Source organism: Cricetulus griseus, chromosome 4 (assembly GCF_003668045.3).
Source record: "Cricetulus griseus strain 17A/GY chromosome 4, alternate assembly CriGri-PICRH-1.0, whole genome shotgun sequence".
Taxonomy (NCBI): domain Eukaryota; kingdom Metazoa; phylum Chordata; class Mammalia; order Rodentia; family Cricetidae; genus Cricetulus; species Cricetulus griseus.
The window spans coordinates 26,278,292-26,303,424 of NC_048597.1; positions in this window are offsets into that span (position 1 = coordinate 26,278,292).

A 25,133-nucleotide genomic window follows, 5' to 3' on the forward strand; every position below is an offset into this window, starting at 1 on the left:
TGGGCAGCATTGCCAGCTGTTTCTGAGCCCGAAATCCTGTTTTATTTCATGTTTGATCCTTACTTAATACAAAAATAATTTTTAATGTAACTGATAGAGAATGCTTCCAATATGCTTGCTAATTTCTTTGGACTTTGAAATTCCATCACAGTGTGGATGGCATTACCAGGCATGCATCTTGGCATGCACAGGGCAGGCTCTGAAGGTTACTTAGTTATTTTTGTCAGTAGATCATCATTCGTACTTCCTTGGTACAAATAGGCTTCATGATTTTATAACTCAGCTCATGTTAAGGTTTATCTCAATCTGCTCTATATACAGTTAGATGTTTTTATTTCCATATACATACAGGTGTTTGTAAAATCATGCTTTGTTTTCGATGACTTTGAACAAACACATTTTCAGAAAGTACAAAATATGCTCAGTTGTTGAAGAATACAAAGATAGTTGATATTTTGCCAGCTCACAAGATGCCATGAGGGTGTTTGGAAGAAAAAAATTTACATCTATCCCACTGAGATAAGCACCAAGAACAAAAGTACAAAGACATTGTTCTGTTGTTCCAAGAAAGTGAGTCATCAAATGTCCTCCAATAGGGATAGAGGAAAAGTAATTTTTCATTAAATTTCAAAGTGCTAAAGAATGGTAAAAGTTTCCAAATGGATAAACTAGATAGGTCCTGGTTGAGAGTGGGAAGATTATGGCAGTCTATAGTATACTCATGAAAATCAAAATAGTCTTACTTGGGAAATTAACACTAATGTAATAAAAATGTTTAAATACTACTGATAATTATGACAAATGATATTTTGAAGAGTTACTACATACTTGTAGAAGAACTGAGAATATAGTAACATGATCTGTGTGTGATTAACTCCACATATTAAAAACCTCAAATATATGTGGTGGTGCACTCCTTCAATCCCAGCACTTGGAAGGCAGAGGCAGGCAGATCTCAGTGAGATTGAGGCCAGCCTGGTATACAAAGTGAGCTTCAGGACATCCAGGACTGTTACACAGAGAAACCCTGTCCTGAAAAATCATTATAAAGAAAAACTTAGATATAAAAGCAAAATCCACAATTTAGAGTTGAAGAAAAGTCAGGATAAACAGAAATGAAGGTAAAAAAGAAAGGGAAGTGCATGGAAGATGTTAATGAGATCCCTTCAAGGACAGTCCAGAGCTTGAATTTCAATTAAGACATCAAATAGTGGAATGGATCATTTGAAGGAATAAATTATTTCTGACATATCTGACACTAAATAACAGCATAGGAGAACATTAGAAGGATCAGGTGATTACAAATTTCTAAATTGAATTTTCAAAGATGACAAAACCTGCATAGTGTCAAATCAAGACACAACAGACTTGATTTGAAAATACAAGTAATGGGCTGAGAAGATCTGACGAAGATGGCAAAGCATATGGAGATGAAGAAGTAATTTCTAGTGAGTAGACTGATTGCTGAGTAATATGTAACTCTTGTAAGCAATAAAAAAGAGAGAATATGCCATCTAGGGACACAGGATGGGAAGACTTTGAACTCAAAATGTAAATATCTTTTTGAGGTTATAGCAGAAATATGTTTGACAGTATTTCTAACCTGAAATACATGAGACTGGAGTTGTGATCTGATGAGGCAGTATACTGTAATATTTTTTCTTCTCTTTTATCCTCCAGCTCAAATAAATGTTTCCCAAGTCAAATTCTCATTTCAGCTATAGAAAAAAAATTTTTTCCGGTTGTAATTTTGCTAAATGTTAATTTTTAAACACCAAGATCCAGTTCTATATTTTTCTTGCTTCATTTTTACAACATCCTGCCAAACAAGTTTCCTTATAGCTTTTCTCGCCTTGTCTTGATTTTTAAATCTTAATATTACCACTATAACATTTTTCAAAAAGTTATGAATATAACAAAGTTCTTTATAAAATTCTCATTAACTCTCAGGATTTCCCTTATGATATGAATTAGAGTATTAGCCATTTGAGACTTGTGTTACTGTAAACTGAATTTAAGCTCAGTGAAAAACAGACAGCTATTTGTTAATACAAATGCAATGAATTCCACTTAAGACCAAGAATCAAAAAAGTATGAAAGATTTGTTGCTTTGTAGAAAACATTTTATTTTATCCCTTTCCTCTTTAATTTATAAAAATATGGGATTTTCCAGAAGGAAAATAAATTTTCCTTGAAACCCATTTCTTTTTTTAAAAAGTTAAAAATAGATATTTGAAATTATAAAATTATCGCCGGGCGTTGGTGGCATACACCTTTAATCCCAGCACTCGGGAGGCAGAGCCAGGCAGATCTTTGTGAGTTCGAGGCCAGCCTGGTCTCCAGAGTGAGTGCCAGGATAGGCTCCAAAGCTACAAAGAGAAACCCTGTCTTGAAAAACAAACAAACAAACAAACAAACAAACAAAATTTATAAAATTATCTCATTTCCTCCCTTATTTTCTTCCTTCTAAGACCTCACACATGGTCCTCCTTGTTCTTGTTTCAAATACACATTCTAGTTTTCATTAATTATTGTTACAGAAATCCATTAATAGAATCTGATCATTCTAGAAAAAGTCACTTGTAAGTATGTTTTCAGGGATGAGTATTTAGTATTAGATAATCAACTGGTATAATCTTTCCCTAGGAATACTATTTCTCCTACTCTTATCATTCATTATTTGCTTGTAGTTCTTTGTTTAAGGTTGAGGCCTTATGAGCTTTTCCTTGTCTAATTTAAAATGTCAAATTTTAGCATCCACTGAAATTTCTCTATCTGTGCTGACAATGCTCTAAAAAAGCCATAGACAGTCTAAGATAAAAACAACAGGGGACATGAAAAGAAGGCCTTTTTAAGTCAGGTTTGTACAAAAGATTCCCAAAACATTACAGTTAGTTGTATTGACTTTGTTTGCCTCCAGGAGGTGGAAGCCCAGTCATGTTCTCGGAAACATCATGTACATCATATATAGGGCCCAGATGCCACTAAGCTTGAACTGAAATTAAAATCTCAACTGTAAGGTCTAGTGCAAGTTTCCAAAGGATATACGCAATCAAAAGTCCTAGCAAGTTATTATGCCTATAAAGCACACATAACTTGGTGGAAAACAACAGCTCCCAAACTGATCTTAATACTCTTTCAATAAGAGGGAAATCATGTCTGGTACTGAAAACTTAGCCAACTACTCAGGACTAGTGGAGTCCTGAATCTTGTAGAACGAGCTACTTCCAATTTACTAAACTGTCATAATCTGTAAGTACATTCTAAGTATTTGTCCTTATACCCAAAGATAAGTAGATTCCTCATCCATCATCAATGAGAGATTTTAATGGAACCACTTGGGATATGATCAATGAATATACGAGAACACTTCATTATAGTACAATGGCTATCAGTTTTTATTATTCCCCAATAAATTTCTAGTTGGATGATAGCAGACACTGTTAAGGACTTAAAGGACTTATTGTCTACTTAATCTGCATTTGTTTTTCTGCAATTAATGGTTTCCAGTGTGGTATACATATATGATTAAAAGTCTAAAAGCAAGTACACCTTAGTGTATGGGCATGAGTATTTGACATTGTATGTTAAACTTACTATTCAGTTTTGGCATGTATCTATGTGCAGGTTAGTGAAAAAAAGGAGTCACTCAAAATGAAGGAAATGTTATCTTGTATGGAACATGTCAAACCTATGAGTAATGATAAGTTTGGGTATTACTAACTAGTCTTTCCTTGAAACAGTATTTCCCATGGTATCACACCCCCTTGTAGTCCTAGGCTAGCACAATTCAAGATTACAATTGCTTTCACTGCTATTTTTTAAGTTATGTATTTTAATTTTAATTAAGATGTGTTAATTGGTGCAATGAACAGCTCACATATATCTATGATTTAATGTGAAGAAATCAATTTTCACTTATTTCTCAGTCTGGAGAAACCTTCCTCTCTGCAGTCATTTGGGACTCTAGGCTACTTCCAGCCTTCTCAATAATCTTGTGTCTTTAGGAGTCACTTTGCCATGCTTATCAATAGTAGTTGAGAAGATCACTGAGAAAGTTTGGAGGAAACTTCACTACTTGCCTTGCATGTTTACATATCATGCGGCTAATCAGGATGTGTTACAGGAATCCATTATGACCACAGATGCTTGGCATTTAGTGTCTCGTTAAAATACGGTTATGGAGAAAAAGGAAAATAAAATTTAGCATTGACCACAAAGTACCTGACTTTTGCACACACCCAAAAGTCCCAATTTGTCATTGAAAAGTGAATCTTGGGGATTCATTCATTCTTGAGAAAAGCAGGACAGCTGGTCATACTAATGTCATCCATTGCTGATGCCACAGTGTGGAGTCAACTGCTTTATGAATATATATTTTCTGTCTTATTAGGAAACAAGTTTAGGATATCTAAGCCAAAATATTATCCAGGCCTTAAGATTCAAACTTGAAACTAACCCTTAAAAACAGGAAATGTTGGAAACCAATGTTATAAAAATTGACAATAATAAATGGTCAAGAGTGAGTCATGATAATTATAAATTAATGCTAAGAGTAAAACCTGTTAAAGCAAGTAGAATATTCTACTTATAGTTTTAGAACTTGAGGCAGAGAAATTTTAAATAACTTGTTCAATATCACATTGTGAAACAAAGTAGGCAAGATTTTTTTAAAAGACACAAATTTTAGGCAGGTTTTTGCACATCACTGATCTTTTGTGATAGGTTATATATGAAAGGTATGTGTACATGAAAATGTGTGCACAAGCAAACACATACATAACATGTGTCTTTATGTAATAATGTAAGGACATAACAATATAGTTAAGTATGGTAATATTTTGTTTATGGTCAAATAAAGCTTGCCTAAGGATCAGAATGCAAGGCTAGCCATAGTCATAGACATAGAACCAAAGCAGTGGTGGCACACACCTTTAATCCCAGCAGCCACACTAGTTATCAATAGAGGTTGAGCAGTGGTGGAATATGCCTTTAATCCCAGTATTAGAGAGGTATATATAAGACAGGAGCTCAGGGTCTCATGGGGCATTGACTTTCCAGCCATGCTGAGGATAGGATAACCTGCCTTGGTAGTAAAAAAATTGGCCACTTTGCTTTTCTGATCTTCTGCTTGAACCCCAATATCTGTCTCTGGGTTTTAATTATTTGTTCTACAGTTAATGGCATAAAGATATAACAGTCTACTAAAGAAAGATATAACATATTTGACAAAACATTGTGCTTTGAAATATAACTTGTGCTCACTATTATTTTTTTATTAGTAGACTGGAATGCATTTAAGTTTTTCACCGATAGGACAATCCTTACCTTGTGCAGTGATTGAAATGAGATCCATCCTGAGTCATTATTTGAAATCTAAAAAGAAAAGAGCTATATCCACACTCTGCAAATGTAGTTGTTAATTGCTTCTTATGGATACTGAAAAGCTAAAGCAGGCATGTTTAGGTGACCTTTTTAGGAATCATACTGGGATTTATAAAGAAAAAATAGAGTTTCTGAAAGTATATATGTAGGGGACAGTAAGCCACGCCTGTTAGAGGCTGGTTACAGGTGTGCCTGACCACGTCTATTAAGCATGGGCTCTTAAGGGACTGCAGAGCACATGGAAGCCCCTTCTACTTCCCCTTCTCCCTGGCCTTGAGGCTTGCTTGCCCCTGGCACGCTCTGGCTTTTGTTTAGCTGGTATTTATCTGAATAAAGGTATCTTGAATCTACAAGCATTTTCCTTCATACATACATTACAAATTAAGTCTGACATTAGAAATAGACCTAAATTTTTCTCTTTTCCTTACTTAAGTCTATGCTATATCCATTACATTTTAAGTAATTTTTTTGATGTAAAGAGCTCAGTGTGAGGACTTGTTGATGGATTATTTTCATTTTCTGGTGATCATATTATTATGACATTTCTCCCCTCTCCTGCCTCCATATCCTCCCATATTCGCCTCCTTTTTCTCCTAAAAACTCTTGGCATATATATATATATATATATATATATATATATATATATATATATATATAGTCTTTTGTGTATTCTAGGGCTGACCATTTGTTATTAGATAACCAGTTGGTATGTTTTCCCTTGAGAAGACTCTCCCACTCTGAATGTTCTTTGGTTGTTAGGAGTCATTGCGCAGAGCTGAGGTCCCTTGGGCTCTTCATCATCCACTTTGGCCTATCTACTGGTGTGGTCATTGTTTTAGAGCAGCAGAACACTTTACTCACCATGGATCCTCATATGAAGACTCATGTATTTTCACATGTACCCTTTTTATAATGTTTCTATCCATGCCATTAAACCACTGAAGGGAAGAAACACATTAACATAAGAAAAAAATATCCTTGGGACCAAAAGCTGATGAATGTCACAGGACAAATAAAAAGAGAATCCTGGTTGGCATGTCTCAGGAGACCATGAGGACAATATCACACTAATGTCATCAACTTAATGTTTTCCGCATTATTACCTCTAATTCCCAGACTTCAAAATTTCTCAAATTTTGTTCTAAGCAGATGTTTTAAGCAGCACTGTCCTTATCAAATTCTTTCTTTTTAATTCTTAAGTGTTTGTCCCTGACATGAGCATTGGCACATGTATGCCACAGCTTTCATGTGGTGATAAGCTGACAACTTTGGGTATTATTCCTCATGTATGACCTTGTCTGAGGTAAGGTCTCTAGGTCACTCCATAGGGCCAGGCTATGTGGTTCATGAGTTTCTGGGGATTCTCCTGACTCTGTCTCCAATAAAGGATCAATGACATTACAGTTAAGTACTACTCAATCTATATTTATATGGATTCTAGGATTTTAACTCAGGTCTTGTGCAGCAAGGATTTTACCCACTGTGCCATTCTGCTGGTCTTTAACACACGCTTTACTTGAAGATACAAGTTTAAGCCTGAAAACTGTATGTGATAAATACTTGTGATCTCAGGGTGTCTAGGAACACTAAAGAAAGTTCTTGGTTTATGAAATAGTAGCAGAGATATTGGTATGTTCCAGGTTTACTTTTATTTTCCTAGTAATATTTATTTAAGATGAGAAGAAGCAAACCTGATCCCTCTGAGACATGTCTTGGGACTTTAATTTAGTACTTGTTCTCTTAAAATCTGCTTTCTGGAACCTTTTCTCTCTAGATGATTAACTGACATGATCTATAGTTTCATTGCTCACTAGGTAAACATTTAATCACATTTTAACTCCTGCACACATTGCTGAAGTTATTATAGTGTTGTTATTTTTGGGGTGTGTTTATTTAGGAATATATAAATATATTCATATATATGCATATATGTATATATTAGAGGTAAATTCTGTAATAAAAAGGAATAAATGTGAACATATATTGGCAAGCTTGGTTTTTTAAAAATTGTGTATGCTAAATATGAATATACATGTAAATTTCACTTGTGTATGTACATGTGTGTGGGGGCTATTGATTGATGTTAGGTTCCCAGTACCTCCTGGCTGCTTTTATTTTAACCATGAGCAGTGGCGATCCAAAGGCATGTGCTCATATTTACAAAATTGGGCAAATTTTCTTCATCAGAACATTGACAAAGACTCATGCAGCTACATCCTTCTCCTATTATATTGTATAACAATAGCTCAAAACCTAAAGTCCTTCAAATGGGTATTATATAAATGCGTATCACCAAAGATTTATATTTTTAATATCTTTCATGAAATCAACATTTTATTTTCTATGAAATAAAAAGCCCTAAGAATGTTTCCTAATCTAAGCAAAAGAAGTGTATTTGCTGAAGACAATTTGGGGCTTAGTACTATGACATCAAAGAGACTTGCTCAACCACTGGATACTAATATAGAGCCAGATCAGCTTGTGAGAAAACAGATCTACTTGAAGGTTTTACTTAGGTTTTGTTTCTAAAGCTGTGATTTCTGTTGTTTTCTTTTTACCTTGTCTAGGATCTTCTGTCAATCACCCTTCCTGATTACCTCAGTAGGTTTGGGTTCCAGGCTAATATGTCTTCTATCTTATCAAGCATGCTTTTTATTTGTGATTTCTCTAGCAGTTTTTCTTTTTCTTCTCTTCCAGAAACATGCTTTAGAGATTGCACCAATTTTATGTTTTCTTGTGCCTACCCCATCAGTTTTCCCAGTAGGTTTATTACTACTTATATAGATTGGATTCCTAGTCTCATGAGTAGAGGAGAGAAAAATGTCAACCTCTCTCCCTTTCCTTTTATTGGAAGCTTTAAAAATCAAACCACAATTCTTTTCAAGCTGAAAATACAAAATACATGTTAGTAGGTAAATTAATATTTTACCGCTTTGAAACACTCAAGGTGTAGTGTAGACTGATGCTTCAATTTAGAGTAAAAGACTGTTTTTCCTAAAACAATGCATATATTAAATTGTGTTATTTATTTACCTATTTATATAATTTCACGCCTAAAATTAGTAGTTTGAAAGCAGCAGATTAAAATAGAATAACCAAATTCTCTCTGTTATATCAATTCAATTTTATACTTAAGAATATTTGCAATATCCTTTGCAGGTTGTTGGTCACAGAAGCACCAGTGTAGAGCTTCCTAAACTAGTCACAATACAAATAAGCAATATCTCCAGATAATCTAATAAAAATAATGAGCATTTCCCAATTATATTGTGTGAGTATTAAATTCAAAGGTAGCAAAATATATGCATTTTTATCATTTACACTATTCTCACATTAAAGGAGATTATTTTATAGAATTTGAGTACTGTGTTGCAAAAGAGTAAAGAATATTTTTGTTGTACAAGCCACAAGCACCTCATTGCTTGCATGCATCAAAGGACAAATCTAAATAAGAGTGATAACTCCTCTTAATGTTGCACACTGGGAACTAAACACTGACTAGGCAATCTCTCATTCTGTTTTCTTATGCTTCTTGGTATGAGTCCTATTATATTTCTTGAACAAGTGATGATCAAAGAAAACAGGGCATTTAAGTTCAATTGCATGAGATTATGTAAACATTTACTGTAGGAGGTAGAACTCAAAATTCAAATGTGTTTGGTTTGGAAGTCATCTCTTTACTCATTTTCTTTTATCATTTGTTCAACATTCTAGATAAATATAGAAATTTCTGATTGAGTGTTAAATGATATCATATAAGCAGATATGCATGTTTAAAAAAAGTGTTTACACCTGCATTTATACAAACCTATACAGAGCAGAATTATAAAATTATTTTGAGATTCTAATTACATTTGTATTTGTAGTCAAGCATAGGAAAGAATAGTGTATTAGAGTAGTTTTTCTTTTCTCTCTTTATTGATTTACATATACACAGCATTCCCACTACAAGTACATTTATTTGGCCATTCTGTTAAAAGAACTAAACCCTTGAATTAGAACATCTCTGTGTTAAAGTACTTATGAATAGATATTAAAATAAATACTTATTTGAGATAGGAAACATTGATCACTATGTAATATGTAATAAGATTATTAGGGATAATCTATATAAGTTTTATGATACTCAGCTCCAAGGAGCTATGAAATCAAGTGATTCTATTAACAAATCAGTATAATTTTGTATAAACTTTCTTTTTCACGAAATATTTGTATTTCATTAAATATAAATCTTGTTAAATATCATTCAAAGTTAAAACATTCCAGTTTTTAAAGAACTAATTAAAACTAACTTACTCTTTGTCATGATACCAAATAAAAGTAATTACACCTGTTAATATTCCCTCTTCAGTTATTTTTTTCAAAGTACAGAGATTTGGTGACCTGTAAAACCACAAAGCAATTTGTGTCCATGTGAAATAAGGTTTTTCACATTCCACTTGAGTAAGTTAAAATTATTTTTAGCTTATGCTGTTTGTCATCTTACTTCCAACTGTGTTCTTAAGGTCCCAGGGAGGTTCTTTGAGGACATCTTGAATCAATAATAATCAAGAAAATTGTTGCCTGAAATGTGCATTTGTTGAATAAAATGAGTGTTTATTGATGAACATGAAAAGATAATGACTAGAGTGACAGTTAAAAACCCAAGGTGTTAGGATAATGTTTTATCTTATTAGGACATCTATATTTTACTAAATGCAGATAATATTTCCTAAACTTTAGTATGGAAAAAGGTCAAGTGTCTTATGGTTCTAGAAAAATAGGATTTACTTGAACTAACCATCTTTAAATAAACTGACCACCCTAACTTCTCTATTGGGCTTTGTAAAGCATTGTTATACAGACTACTGGAACAGCTTTAATAATACATTTCTGTAAACATATCAGGATTTTCTTCCTAATTGTGTTTGTTCCATGCCTAGGAGACAAGTGTCACATCAAGTGAATGTACTGATTCTAAGTACTTTATCTGCATCAAGTTTTATAAGAAACACATTGTTTCTAGAATTTCAGTAAGGCAATGCTTTTATATCATTGACCTAACACTCACTGTGTGAGAATAATAGGTCCATAAAAGTAAAGTGACTTGGCTAAAAGATATAAAGTTCTTCTGGCTGTAATTCTCATCGAGCTTCAGCTCCCTTTTCAAATTCGTAGTCAAGGCAGTGAGAGAATGAGCACTAAATAAACTGCAGTGGACATTCATTTTATGCCATTCTTGGATCTGTAAGAATATTAATTTGATAGCAGTTGTTTAACTTCTCTCTAGTCAAGGATTTTATGCACATTAAAATTTCTTTGTGAATTTTGTTGTAAATGCAATTGAAATATTTTCCACTGCGGTCCATTATAGGGAACATCACATGTTGAAGTACTTAGATAGACAAATTATTTATTTATAAAATATTTTATAAGCAGTTCCTGACTTGTTAAATTAGACTATATTGTTTAAGTATCATGTCTTTTTATGAAAGTGTGCAAATAAAAGGACAATTTTCAACCTCATTTACAGTCATTTCAATGAACTTGAAAAAGCAAGTTTCCCCGGATTTTATTTGATAGTTTATCAAATGTTGAAATGAATTCTCCTGGTAGTTCTTTTTTTATTTTATCCAAATGATAGTAATTTTCTTTTATGTTTGTATTACCAAACCCCCATGATTCATTATAGTAATTTGAACTGTAAGACAAATAAAAAGTGACACGCCTGGGTGATGCACACTTTCTGTGTACCCCAAACAGCAATGTACCAAAAATTATAACAGTTCTTGAAAGCATCATTAATTGAATAAAAAAGTTGCCCGAGGGGAAAGGAGCAATGAGTTTCTTATCGTCATAGCTAGCAACTCTGTTTCATATCAGCTTGAAATCTTGATGGGGATAGAACTGCAGTCTTTTCATTAATCTGCTTTGTTGAAAATGGAGATATTTGATGCTATTTTAAATAAATATGGATACTCTCTATATATAAAGTTTTATAAGCAAATCTCTTTGAAATAGTTTCCATGGGTCCCCTGGCAGTTTAACCAGGAATTATCGTGGGTGCAAGAACTGGCTTTTTGTATCTCATTACCTGTGGTGGTATGCCTTGCCCAGTCTGACTGACAGGCATTTTGCTCTGCCTCAACTTGGTATCCCAGACTTTGGTGACTTCCCAAGTGTGGTCTTATCCCCTGTTAGAAGTGGATGGAGGGTGGAGGGTGAGATGGGGGAGGGGAGGAGGAAGGAGAAAGGGAACTGGGGTTGTAATGTAAAATGAAAAAAAATAATTATATAAAAACACAAAAATATCACTTTTACTTTTATTATTTTATTTTTGAGGTTATAGTATAATTACATTTCTCCCTTTACTACATCCAAACCCACTCATTTGCCTCTCCCCACTCTCCTTAAAATTCATAGCATTTTCTTTCTCTAATTGCCCTAATTGTTATTGCATATGTGTGTGTGTGTGTATGTGTATTTTGAAATATAACATTTCTGTCTATATAACATTATTTATATGGATGTTTTTTGAACTGGCCATTTGGTACTAAACAACAAGTTGGTGTGATATTCCCCGGGAAGGACCATCTCATTTACTCCTAACTTTCCTCAGTGGCCTGTAATTCTTTGTAAAGTACTGATGCCTTGTTGGAAATTTTTTTCTGTACTACTCTCATTCAGTGATAAACTAAAACAATTGACACAACAGGGGTTTTGTAGAATGACTTTTTCTTTTTTTTAAAAAAATTAATCTTTATTTAAATTAAACAACAAACAATTTTGCATACCAATACCACCCCACCCCCCCCACCCCCCCCCACCCCCCGTCTTCCCATTCCCCCAACCAACCCCTTATCACACCTCCATCCACTCCTCAGGGAGGATGAGGCCTCCCATCAGGGATCACCAAAGTCTGTCCTTCACATCATTTGGGGCAGGACCTAGGCCCCCCTTCTTGTATCTAGGCTGACAGAGTATCTCTCCATAGGGAATGAGCTCTCAAAGCCCATTCTTGCACTGGAGATAAATACTGGTTCCACTGCCAGCTGTTCCACAAACTGCCCAGGTCCCCCAACTGGCATGCACATTCAGGGGGCCTGGTTAGGTCTTATGTTGATTCCCCTGCTATCAGACTGGGGTCCAGGAGCTCCCACTTGTCCAGGTCAGCTGTTTCTGGGGTTTTCCCAGAATGATCTTTACCCCATTGCTCATCACTCCTCCCTGTCTACAACTGGATTCCAGTGGTTTGGCTCAGTTCTCAGCTGTGAATCTCTGCTTCTGCTTCCATCAGCTACTGGATGAAGGCTCTAGGATGGCATATAAGGTAGTCATCATCAATCTCATTATAGGGCAAGGGCATTTAAGGAAGCCTCTCCACTATTGCTTAGATTCTAAGTTGGGGTCATCCTTGTGGATCCCTGGAGTTGTGCCTAGTGCTGGATTTCTCTTTAAACCTATTATGGCTCCCGCTATTAAGGTATCTCTTGTTTGCTCTCCTTTTGTGTTCCTCCCCCAACTTGACCTTCCTATTCCCTCATGTTCTCCTCCCTGCTCATCTTCTTCCATCCTCTTTGTCTTTCCTTCCCCGTCCCCAATGTTCCCAATTTACTCAGGAGATCTTGTCCCTTTCCCCTTCTTGGAAGATGCATTATGTCTCTCTTCGGATCCTCCTTGTTTCCTAGCTTCTCTGGGGTTGTGAAATGTAGGCTGGCTCTATGTCTAAAATCCACATATGAGTGAGTACATGCAATGTTTTTCTTTCAGTGTCTGGGTTAATTCACCCAGGATAGTTTCTTCTAGTTTCATACATTGTACTGCAAATTTTAAGTCTGGATGATGTTTTCTTAATGCATACTTTTCTACTTGGTGTCCTGATATTTATTCATGCAGCACTTTCCACTGTGCTATTATCAGCCCCCTTCAAAAGGAAGTAGGCAGAGTAGCAAAAATGTCATCAGAGTCATTTCCATGTTATAAATACATAACTGTTTTTAATAAGTCATCCTTTATACATGACTTGTGTTCTTTAGTAGTTCATAGGGTGTTGTAATTCGGTATTTCAAAGTGTAAAATTAAGCAAAAGAATTCTTCTTTACAATCAATTATTTTATTAGAAAAAATGATATCGGAGTAATAGTCTAGTATTTTGAAATAAATTACCTTAAGCAAGAGATTGTATGAAGAGCTTTTATATAAAATGTCTTTATTTAGTCCTTTAATGGAACTTCATATAGCAGCATAGTGAGCATGAAAAATATGCCCATAGTTTGATAGTATGTTAGCAGCAGAGAGGTGCAGAATGTCTGATATTATTTTATCCAAATCATATTTAACTTAACATGAATCTCAATCATAGAATTATCTCCCTTAAATTTCATTTTACAAAATCGTCCTATTTATATATGAGCATACAGAGTGCATTTTCTGCTTTCAAAGCATATTGCTATTACATTATTAAAATAATACAGCATTTTAAAGGTGACCAATCTAGAAAAACACACTAGAATTTGTAGTGGTAAGTTAATTCTTTGTATGGAGTGCTTTAAAAAAAAACTCAACGGTAGTCTCAGTTGGATATTCTCATTTTGATATTGCAGAATAACATATAAATAAATATGCAATCATAATATATGAAAAGTTGGTCATATCAAATCTGTACAATTGATGGATTTTAAAGGCATGATTTATTGCTAGATTTATTAATATCTTTGTTTTTTCCAGTAGTCATATACAAATAATTGTAACTTTTCCCCCAAACTACTTCTCTGATCAGAGAGACATTCTTATTCATCAATATCAATAGTTTTTTGGGGGGGAAAGGCATGTGACATAAAAAATCACTTTAGGGGAGAAGACAAGGTAAGAGTATGACATGAGGGAGCAGGAAAATTGAGTCTGGGGAAAAATACAGGAGAGCAAGAAAGAGGTACCAGAATAAAGGAAGCCATTATAGGTTTAAAGAGAAATATGACACTAGGGAAATGTCCAGAGATCTACAAGGATGACCCCATCTAAGAATTCAAGCAATAGTGGAGAGGCTTCCTTAAATGCCCTCCTCCCATAATGAGATTGATGACTACCTTATATACCATCCTAGAGCCTTCACCCAGTAGCTGATTGAAACAGAGGCAGACACCTACAGCTAAACACTGAGCTGAACTCCTGGAATCCAGTTGTAGACAGGAGAAGTGATGAGCAAAGAGGTCAAGACCAGGCTGAAGAAACCCATAGAAACAGCTGACCTGAACAAGAGGGAGCTCATGGACCCCAGACTGATACCTGAATGTGTGTGTCAGTAAGGAGAACTGGGCAATCTAAAGGCACTGTGATAGTGGATCAGTATTTATCCCTAGTGTACGCATGGTCTTTGGGAGCCCATTCCACATAGAGGGTTGCTCTCTCAGCCTAGACACACAGGGAAGGGCCTAGTCCCTGCTGCTGCAAGTGATATGACAGGCTTTGAAGATTCCCCCATGGAAGGCCTCCCCCTCCTTGGGGAGCAGAATGGGAATGAGATATGGGGTTAGTGGTGGGCAGGGGAGGAGTGGAGGGAGAGAAACCTGGGACTGACATGTAAAACAAGATTGTTTCTAATTTAAATAAAAATTGTATATAAAATAACAATCACTTTAAAATCTAACACTGTGTATTCAAAACTTCATATAATTTACCTAATTATAAGGAAGATCAATACTTTGAATGCCAATGTATCTCAAATTAACATCACTGAAGAGTATTATATCCAGATTGTTTTTGGGTACCCCTGTTAGAGAAAAAGCACATATTGATATGAAAAAGTAACAATCCAATGATATTCAGCATCCACTGACACATTACCTTTTGTTCAGGAAGAGGTCAGAATTCCATCCACCTGTGAATGTGCCTGAGTTTTTCTAATAGCATCAGAAAACAAGGTAACAAGGAGAAATGATCCTATCAATAACTCCCATTCTGGTGTTGTCATACATTTTTCACATCAGCTTCATAAAAGGCCCAAAGCATCCTCAAAATCCATAGAAAATACATAGCTTATTATTTGGATATTGAGAGTTATTCATATATAAAGTTTTGCTGAGATGCCTTAAAAATAGACATTTCAATCCCTGTAGAGCATTGGATGATTTCTTACACATTACTTAAATATTTTAGGCCATACTGTGGGTACTTATTAATCCAGTAGTTAAATATAATTATGCAGTAGAATACATTTACTGACGTTACTATTATTTAAGAAGTATTTTAAATCAAATGTTGAATATTTCTTAATTTTCTTGATTCAAAATAAATTTGGCATAGAAAACATTCATTGTACTGGTAGCACAGAACCTACTTCTTAGCAAATCTTGTGCCACTAATTTACTTAGTGATTCATGCTCAATATTTCACTGTTCCAAATAAACATTTAAATGTTAAACCACACTGGCTCTTCCATGTTTTGGTGGAAGTTAATTCCTGATATGGGCTGAGGGTCTGGTTCTTACAGTTCTTATCTTAAATGTCCTCTACTTGAAACATGAAAATAGAATTCATGTTTTCTTAGCTTTGTTTTGATTATTTTTTTCTAAATTTCAGTGACCTAGGATTGTGAGATGAACATTTTCATCTTTAAAGGATTATAGATAAGAAGTGACTAATGCTGTTAAGGTGATGATTGTCTACATCAAAACAATGGACAGTGAGTTCTTCACTACTGTAACTGGGAAATATTACAGGGCTCAAGTTTTGTTTAGAAATTTCATTTTGAGTATTCTAGTTGTATTCATTTCCAGATACTTTAGATCTGTTCTCAGCCTTCCAATCTCACTTAGAACAATCATCTGTCCCTTGAAAAGCTTCTATTGCTCTCGGAGTGAATCTGCACTTGGGAAATGACTATTCAAACTAATACTTATAAAAATATTTCAGCGAGAACTTCATTTCTTATCTTCCTTTAGGCTTTTTGTACTGAACAGCTGATAAAGCTGATGTATGAATGCCATTCCTTTGCTTCTCAAAACTGAGTTCTTACTTACAAAGTGCTATTAAGATATTTAAAAAAACTAGATTTCAAGTTATGAATCTTCAGTGATTTCAAATTTTCTTCCATTTGTTACTACAGTACCCTTCAGAAGATGACAGAATTATTTATACTACTGTTTTAAATCTCTCTCTCCCTCCTTCTCTCATTCTGTATGTCTGATTCTTTCTCTCTCATCTCTCAAACTTTATGCCCTTTTGTGCTGTGCTGCATGTGTTTATGAACGTGGAGTACTTATGTCAGTGTGTACAGATTCAAGAACCAGAGAAGAACTCAGGTTGTCTTCTCCTACCACTTTGCTTTAATGACTGTAAACACTTTCTCACACTCAAGTAGAAACTGGAAGTTGTTTCATTTATGCAGGCTACCTGGGACACTATCAAGGTATGCCCTAGTTCACCATAAAGGTTTGGATTTTAATGTTAGCCATGCCTTTATTTTGACATGAATGCTTAGACCTCTGGATTAGGTCCACATGCTTGCAGAACACATGCTCTTACTTGTCCACTGAGCCATTGCACTGGCTCCTGGATTTAATATACTGGCTTCAAGACTCATGCTCCTACAAGCTTCTCGGTCTTAATATAATTGCTTCTCTTGTCTCAGCTCTTACAACATTTATGCTATTCATGTCTTCCTGCCCTTATCACTCAATCTTTCATATATTAGTTTCTTTTGCTAGGTCTCCTATATTGCATGTTAGAAAATTTTTCTCCCATGAGAAATTTCTGTCTTTGTTCTCTTTTTGTCATCGGTCTTTCCTGTCCAGGTTACTGAATTGTGAAAGCATTTGTAGAACCTTTAGAAAAAGTGGCAATATATACAAACCAGAATATTTATCTGTAGATAATTTTATCTTAGACTGATTTTTTATTTTATCATTGTTAATAATAGACTTCATTTTCTATTGTTAACCAGAATCATACTTACCTTCTGTAGTTAGCCTACCATCTGTTCCTTCAATGGGTACAGCATTCCTAGTTATTCTACTTATCACAGCAAATAAAACCATTGGAATATGACTTTCTATGACAGCCTTTGCTTTTCTATTTTATTCATTTCTATTGGTTGTTCTATGTTCTTCCTTCCAGTTTCAGAAAGAGAACTCCATTTATAGCAGATACATACCCTCCTCATCCAGATCTGTAGTCTTGGTTTATGGAGCCTTCTACATCCTCATTATTTAAATTACTTTTTTGTAGCTCTTTCTGTTATTCCCTAAGAAAGCCCAACCTAAAAATCTAAATATCTCTCCATCCTCTATGGCATAGATAAAATTGAAAGAAGACAATATACAAAAGTAGTTTAATTTTAGTATGCTTTGTTAGTCTCTGTAGAGAGGTATAGACATGCTATAGGGAAAGCATAATGGGTAGAAAAATGTAACTATAGCTATTCTGTACATTCTCATGTTATGAAGTGAAGTGATGGACTCAGAAAAAGTGTCACATAGGAAAAACCAATGGGTAATTTATGTGAAATTATTTGATAGATTCAGCCACTGTCCTACTCACAGATGTGAGTCATTCTAATTGATAACCACAGCTCATTTCTTTCTTCTTTCTTTCATTTCTGTCTTCCTAGTGTCTCCATTGAAAATTCACCAGTAAGTGAGAGACAGAGAGTCTGGAGCTAACTAAAGGCCAGTCTCAGAGACAGTAGAACAGAGGTTAAGAAAGGAATAGAATCCGAGTTTCATTGATCAAATGAAGGCATTCATAAGATTAAAAAAGTCTGCTTTTCCTAAATTTCAACCCTCTTTTACTGCTCACATCAGATTATAAATGTTCTCCCTGAATGAATCAAAAAGTGTTATATGATTAGTTTAAAGTGTTATGTCAAACATTTTTGAAAAAATACATGATGTAGTGAAGATTTTTTAAAATAATATTCACCATGTGTTTATTTTCTATATGTTCTCAGCTCTTCTGAATAAGTTTCTAGTCTTGAATGATAAGTTGTGCCCCACAGAGCTGTTTTAGTGTCTGCACATGCTCCTATTTCCCCAAGCTGTGAAACCTGATCTCTATGTACAAATTCAAGTGCTTATTTTCTACTTTTTGCCATCTAAGTTTTGCCATCAGATTTCTAATCACTTTTCTAGGTTCATATGAAACCTTTCATGAGCAACAATGAGGATATTTCCTTTTTATTGTCTTATACTAACCTTTACAAAATATATTCTGTCTGATTTGTATGTTCTGCATTTGTCATTTCTTGTGCTTTTTGGATAATAAGTCATTGTGTATAATCAACATTCATTTTCATGACATTTGGTTTTCTATTACTTCTGATTTTTTCTAATGATAAAAACATATAGTCATCTTCATGTCAAAGTTTGTCAAGACATTTGTTTGAAATGTAACTAAGTAAGTGCTATGTTTGAAATGAAAATATTTTTTCTAGAAGGTTCAATACACTATGACTCTGTTTTATATTTGGAGTTACTTATATTGGAAAATATGACCAATAAATAATGTCTCAAAAATAACAGTCTTTACAGACAGTAAAGGGGAATGCAGGAGCAAAGAACATTGTAGCTTTTCCAAAGAAGCAACCAGTGTTTGTTAAATTATCTTAGTGTGAAAGCACAGACAACAAGGAACTTAGGTAGAGGCATTTAGAAACAAAGGAGATAAGGACACAAGTAAGGCAGAACAAACAAATGTTATGACTTTACTTTAAAACAAAAATATGAAAAATATCTGTCATAATTGGTTTGAATTTTAGCATCTTTATTCATCTGTTCTTTTTACTTTGATGTCATGTCATTAGCTTATACATTGCAATGGAATATTTGCCTGTTCCTCATTTTATGCCCCTGAACTGAGTCTGAGAATAGTGTTGGAATATTTCTTTTATGTCAAATTGGTGATGAGAATTATCATCGTTTGACTCAGGATACAGTTTTCTCACATTATTTAATTGTTTATATCCTCCATGAATATCCTTGCCTGACACAAATTTGCACATAATGGAGTCTATTAAATGATTCTACTGTGGTATCAATAAATATTCCTTCCTTCCAGTTTAACTCAAGACACCATGTCAACTTTGTATGAATAATTATGAGAAAAATAGCAGCTCTTTTTATTAATAAATGTTACCTTTGTTTTGTTTCTATGATTCTGGAGTATTAAAATGTATTTTCAACATATGTTGCTTTTCATAGCCACTCAAGTTTTGCATAAAAGTTGAGAAGAAATAAGGAAATTTTACCCTATCTAAGTGAAAATGGATGTTTTGATTTTGTCTTTACTCATGCAAATGACAAGCTATGCATATTTTTCCTGTCATCATTATTTTTAGGCAGTAAAGTCATGTTGCCTTCTCAAAATTGTGAACCTAATTCATCATAAGGACAGTATATTCTACCCATAACAGTAAGTACAGTGGTTTTATTTCCTAAACACACTTCTTTTCATACCTCCCTGATTGGAATTTCACTCCCTAAGGGAGTCTCTGAATGGGAATTTAAATTTCATGTTTAGGTAGTCCTTTGTGTTTACACCATTTCCTTTCAAATTCTTTTTCTGTAGTATGAAAAATATTTAACATTGAACTTCTATGATATCTTTCTTATACCAGCCACATTATCTTTATTTCATGGTGGGTTTATAAGTGTGATAAGATATACAACAGATGAGATTATAGGTCACAAGCCACTTAGAAAGTGTTCCTGTGTAGTGCAGGGACAAGAGAGTCAGAAAGTGTGAAACAAGTAACAATGTGAGATTATATGTAACTGTTTTGAGGACAATTAGAGTTTTTCAAACACATGTTTTTTGCTGTGGGGACAAATAGAATATCTGTACAACCCATCTGTATAAAATGGAGAACTGTGCTAGGTGATAAAGAATAAGACATGGTCTTAATGAGGCTCACTTCTGGGTTCTCTTTGGTTTTTAACCAGAGGCATTGGTGCTTTTATCTGTGTTCTTTTGTATATGCTATTATTCTCTAATATATCTAGTCATTATATTTATATAATTTTTTCAATCAGTTTTCCCGATTCATGCTTTTTAGGAAATAAATGTTCATTGTTTTAAGCAATGTCAAATTATAGACTGACTAATAAACTATTTACATCATTTCATTACATGCAAAGTGGGCAGAGTGTCCAGAGTTATATCTGTAGACACTATTTGTTTCTTTAACTTTAAATAGGATGTATCCCTAGTTTAGATATTGCATGAAATGGAGAGTACTATAGTAAACAATGAAAAGAAAGAATGCTTTATGGTTTTCATGTTGTTCATGCTTATTTTGATATATTGTGCAATCTATTTTATTCTCTTCTTTGGTGGTATAGAAGCACTATTGATAGTTCCATGATAAGACATTTTCTCAAAAAAAAAAAAAACTAGAAAAAACAGCAGTAAAATTTAAACTGGAAGCCTATGTGAACAAAATCATTGTTCAGAAAAGTGTTTTAGAGAAAAAGTAATTTTAAAAGTATTGTAAGCACTTGGTTCATATTGAGAAGGGAAAACATGATTTCATCATGTACAGATATAGTTAAAGTGTGAAGATTGTAACAGACCTACAAGATTGTCACATAAATAACACTTGGATTTTTTCAATTGTTCCTTGATTGATGGTATTTTCATAATATCAGTTTAAGAATATATGAAATAGGACAAAACAAGTTGATGATAACTCTACTTCCACTGTAGAGCTGATTAAAGTCTTTCTGGTAAAACAAACAAAGAAAACACAGCATGGGAGTGGGAGAATATTATTTTCAGGTGTGTGACTTTTGTTTATGCTGCATTTGTTTAACTCTGTGAAACTGAACTACTGTGCCTCACTAAAAACTAGGTGGTCTAATACAGAGTTGCAAGTCCAATAACGAGGAACAAGTGTAGATGGGCCTTGTAGGCAGAGCATATAAATAGAAGGAGAAAGGAGGAATGGAGGACAACAGTCACCCAGTCACCCAGCCAGCCATTGAGTAAGAAGGAAAGTAAGATATAAAGAAGTAAGAAATGCAAAAACCCAGATGGAAAAAGTAGAAGGATTTTTTTAAGGTAAGAAAAGCTGGCTCTTGGATTCCAGTTGTAGAGAGGGAGGAGTGATGAGCAAAGGGGTCAAGACCAGGTTGGGGAAACCCACAGAAAGAGCTGCCCTGAGCAAGTGGGAGCTCACTACCCCAGTCTGACAGCTGGTGAACCAGCATAGGAACAAACCAGGCCCCCTGACTGTGGGTATCAGTTGGGAGACCTGGGCAGTCTATGGGGCTTCTGACAGTGGAACCAATATTTATCCCGAGTGCATGGAATTTGGGAGCGCATTCCCTATGGAGGGATAACTTCTCAGCCTAGATACATGGGGGAGTGCCTAGGCCCTGGCCCAAATGATGTGACAGACTTTGATGATCCCCCTTCGGAGGCTTCATCCTCCCTGGTGAGTTGGGTGAGGGGTAGGATTGCGGGCTTCCTGGGGGGTATGGGAGGATGGAAAGTAGAGGGAACTGGGCTTGGTATATAAAATAAGACTGTTTTAATTTAAATAAAATATGAAACAACAATGAATAAAGGAAAGCTGGCTAGAAACAAGTCAAGCTAAGTCTGGGCACTCATAATGAAGAATAAGCCTCCGTGTGATTAATTTGGGAGCTGGGTGGTGGGCCCCCCAAAATCTGAAAGAGTAAAGTACAACCTACACTATACGGGAGCTGCACTGAGGCTTGATTCTGCTTTACTCTCAATGGAGAGCCGGCTGGAGACAAGAGTTCAGTGTACAGTATGAATGGTTTCTGTTAGCAAGGCTGTTGTATATTCCTATTTCTAGTCTCCTGATTCACATTTTCTACTTCAGAGAGTGGGCACGTACATTGGTCAGATGAATGCAAGTGTATTGAAGCTGCCAGGATGCTAGCTACTTCTGTATGGAGTTGCCCCAAGTTCACTCTTAAAAGCACAAGCCCCAGGACTAGATTAGAGAGCGCCAACTATATATTACTGTTGCCTTTTCTATTTCTGTTTTTACTTGCTTTGTACAAAAATGTTTTTTTCATTCCTATTCAAGTACTGCAGGAGGTGCAAGAATCCTTTGTCACACCTTCAAATGATCTCTGTAGTGACCTAGAGGGTGGGAATCTCCTTCTACGTCTCTCTTAGAGAATATCATCCGGCCAGACTGCATGGTAGATCCTTTTCCCTTACTGAGAAAGCTTTAAAAATGTTTTCCTTTTATCATATTGCATCATATATGCCTTAGGACAAAGTGGTGCCTATGAAATTTTCAGCTTAACATATTAAAACACAAATCACCCACAATTTCAGCTTAAATAGAAGGGATTCCATTGGGCCATCTTCCATCTCTGTCTTGTGTTCTTCATGTCATTCTTTATTTTCTATCCCCTTTAAAGGGTAAATGTTTCTTACCTTACATTCATTCATGATTCTCAATTTTGAAGATATTTACTGAATGGCTCTTCAGTGATGACCTCAATATTTTTAAACAAAGAGATGATATCTTAGTAGATGTGGAAGAAGGAACAGATAAAGTTCCTTGAATAAGAAGAGGAGGAATGCAGAGGATATGAGGGAGCAGAAAGTTTGAGTCAGATGAAGAATAGAAGATAACACGAATGGGGAAACCATACTAGAGGGAGATATTTTAGGTTTACAGAGAAATCAGGAACTAGGGAAATGTCTGGAGATCTACAAAGATGACATCCAGCTAACAATCCAAGCAACAGAGGAGAGGCTACCTTAAATGCCCTCCCCTGATTATGAGATTGATGACTGACTTATATGCCACCTGATAGCCCTCATCCAGCAGCTGGTGGAAGTAGGAGCCAACACCCACAGCTTATAACTGAATTGAACTGGAATCCAGATGCATAGGAGGATGAGTGAAGAGCAAAGGAGTCCAGACCAGGCTGGTGAAACCCACAGAAACAGCTGACCTGAACATCGGGGAACTCTTGCTCCCCAGACTGATAGCTGGAATACCAGCATGGGTCTGATCCAGACCCCAGAAACATAGATTTCAGTGAGGAAACTGGAAATCTACGGGACCTCTTGTAGTAGTTCAGTGCTTATCCCTAGCATAGGTGTGTGGACTTTGGGAACTCATTCCACATAGAGGAATACTCCTTGAGCCAAGAGACATGTGGGTAGGCCTAGGCCCTATCCCAAAGAATATGATAGACTCTGATGACATCCTATGGAAGGCCTCATCATCCAGGAAGAGCAGAAAGGATATGTGATAAGTAGGGTTTTAGTTGGGGGTGGTAGGGGAGGAGGGGAGGGGGAAGGGAACTAGAAATGTCATGTAAAACAATCTTGTTTCTAATTCAAATAAAAAATATCTGCGAAAAAGAAAGAAGTAAAAAAAGAAAAGTTTAAAAAACACACAAAAAATCTAGAGGCTGATAAATAATAACTACTAAACTTACTATTTCTTGGTCAGATCTTTACAATAAGGACTTTAACTGGCAGGGTTTTAGTATTTTATTGTTTTACTTCATTCTTTTCTCATTTATTATTTACCTACTTCATGGAATTTTCCCTCCCTCTACTCCTCCCAGACCCTCTACACTCCCCCCACCTCCCCTTTCCCCAGATCTATTGCTCCCCAGTTTCCCTTAAAAAACAAACAAACAAACAAAAAACCCAGCAGGCCTCTGGGGGATATCAACCCAACAAACACAGCATAACAAGTTACAATACGACTAGGCACAAACAAACCCTCATATCAAGTCTGGACAAGAAAACCCAGTGGCAGGAAAAGGGTTCCAAGAGCAGGCAAACGATTCAGATACCACCCACTCCAATTGTTAGTATTTCCACGGGAATCTCAAGCTACTCAACAATAACACGTGGACAGAGAACCCATATCCATCCCATGTTGGCTAGGTGAATATCACTTAAGTCTCTATGAGCCCCTATGAGCCCTTTTTAGTTGATTTTATGGGATGTATATTCCTGGTATCCTCAACACCTCTGTCTCCTACAATTCTTCTTTTCACTCTTCTGCAGAGTTCCCCAGGCTCCATCTAATGTTGGCTGTGGGTCTCTTCATCTGCTCCTGTGAGTTGCTGGAGGAAGCTTCTCTGATGACATTTGTGCTAGGCTCTGGTCTATGAGAATAGCAGAATATTATTTGGAATCATTTTATTGATTTTTTATGAAATATGCATTATTCTCTAGTAGGCTCTGTGTGCCTCTGGTGCTGATAAAAAGACATATGTAAGTGATGAGCAGAATTGCCTTGGGGTATATGTGCACTCCCAAAATAAAATTAATATTGATCTTTACTAACAAGAGACTGATTGAGTCACTTCAACATCATATGAGCACATTTTAATGGTAGCAAATAAGATGACTACCTGATTTAAAATACACACTCAGCAAATCTCAAACTTTGAACTCAGTAAGATTTCTGCACAAAGAAATAATTTTATAAATTCTCTGAAGTTGATTATATACAGAGATTAAAAAAGACATGATTTGTCATCAGAGGATTTGCTATATTCAAATGGAAATTTAATAATGCTTTTACACTTACATCCTTATAAACTAGAGTGAAGCGAATGGAGATGTTGGCCTCAAAGATGTCATTTAAACATTCTTTGTAAACTCTTCCATCATTTTGTGTATTTACTACTGTTTCCACTATTTTCCACAACACAAATAAGTATATACAGACATAGTGCTGGCAAAGGGAAACTAAAATCCAATATTAAAAAAAATACTTGAATAATTTCACAGTACCTTTCTAAGAGTAAAGAAAA